The following is a 1,831-nucleotide window of genomic DNA, read 5'->3' on the forward strand; positions in this document are numbered from 1 at the left end:
CAGAAGTGGAATTACTGGATCATATGGTATTTCTATCCCAGTATTTTTTTTTTTTTGAGGAATCACTATACCATTTTTTACAGTAGCTGTACCGTTTTATATTCTTAACCACATACACAAGTGTTCAGATTTCTCTACATTCTTGCCAACACTTGTTATTGTTTTCTATTTTTTCCTATTTTCTTTCTTTGTAGCAGCCATTCAAATGGGTATGCCCTCTCCAACTTTTGATATCATCAGAATTCAACATTCACAGGGTAATAAAGAGGCCTCCAACAACTGCATCCTCCTCTTTGCTCAGTCATTCCATTGCCACACCTAGACTTTGGGCTATGATCAGATAGTGTACTGCCTCCCAATCTCCCTCAACAACATCCCACTCTACTTCCTCATCTGTCCTACCAGTTTACCTTCACAAGGACTCCTACTGTAGGAATAGTCAAAACACATTATGATCACATATTCACGTCCCACTTGGTATTTCTTTTTCCTGGAAATCTCTTCCTCCATTCTTTTTAGAGCTGAATCTTCAACCTTCAGGTCTCAGCTTAAATGTCACCTCCCCAGAGATGTCTTCCCTAAGCACTTGCCCCTAATTATTCACTTTCTTACTCTCCTTCAAGTTCCTTATCTTCACTTTGCTTCATATCCAGATTAAAGCTCCTGATCTATCATTATGATCATTCTCTGCAAACACCTACAACTCCCTTGCTTCCTCTTCCTCTGTTGTACTCGCCTTGCAAAACCTCACTCCTTGATGGACTCAACCATATGCATGTTCCATGCCTGCATCTGAGTAGCTTAAGGCAGCTGAAGAAAAACCTCACAACTGGATAGTTGGCTTTCACTGTATATTCATGGTCTCAAACCTGGTATGGGCTCTCAATGCTGTCTGGCTACCACTTTCTCACTCTCTGAAATGACTGTTTGATAGATCCTCTTCTCACCTTGACCTTTCTCACCTTCCCATTTGTCCCAATAAGCCTCAGCTAATGACCTTTTCCCATATGTTAGTGAGAAATCAAAGCCATCAAATGAGAACTCCCTCATTTGACCATCACCAAATCTACACTCTACCCTGTCTGTATCTGTACCCATGATTCCTTTTTCCCTCCTATTAAAATGGAGGATCTTTCTTTTCTTCGATCAATGGCAGATCTATTCATTTATGCTCTGGTACCATCCTGTCGCATCTTCTTAAGGATTTTGCTCACTTGGGCATTCACCCTCTTCCCTAAATCATCAATCTCTTTATCTCTGAAGAATCATGTCAGCATGCTGATGGAAATCATTTATCCTTAATAAAACAAACAGAAACCACTTTCCTCCACTCCACACTCCCCTTAAACTGCTCGATTGTCCTCCCCTTCATAGCAAAATTGCTCAAGAGGTTTCCACACATTATTTCCACTTCATTCCTACTTTCTCTTCAAACCACTATAATCCTGTTTCCACATCTATTACTCTACAGAGTCAATCCCGTTAAGGTAACCAATGATCTTAAGGTCATCTCTCAGTCCTCATCATATTCAACTTCTCACCACTTGCTTTAGACAAAGTTGACCACTCCCTCCTTCTTGGAATGCTCACCTACGTTGGCTTCTGTAACTATCTCCTGACTCTCCAACTACATTTCTGCTCAGTTTTTCTTACTCTCCTTTGTGGCTTCTCCTCCTCTACTTAATCATTAGATACTGCAGTTCTTCCCAACTCAGTCCCAGGCCTTCTCTTTTTTCTCTACTCTTTTTCCCCGGTGAACTCATCACTCCCTTGGCTTTAAATGTAATCTACATGCAGACAACTCCCAAATTTGCATTCTACCCACACCTCT

The sequence above is a fragment of the Myotis lucifugus genome, unplaced genomic scaffold (genome assembly GCF_000147115.1).
Source record: "Myotis lucifugus unplaced genomic scaffold, Myoluc2.0 scaffold_2, whole genome shotgun sequence".
NCBI classification, from domain to species: domain Eukaryota; kingdom Metazoa; phylum Chordata; class Mammalia; order Chiroptera; family Vespertilionidae; genus Myotis; species Myotis lucifugus.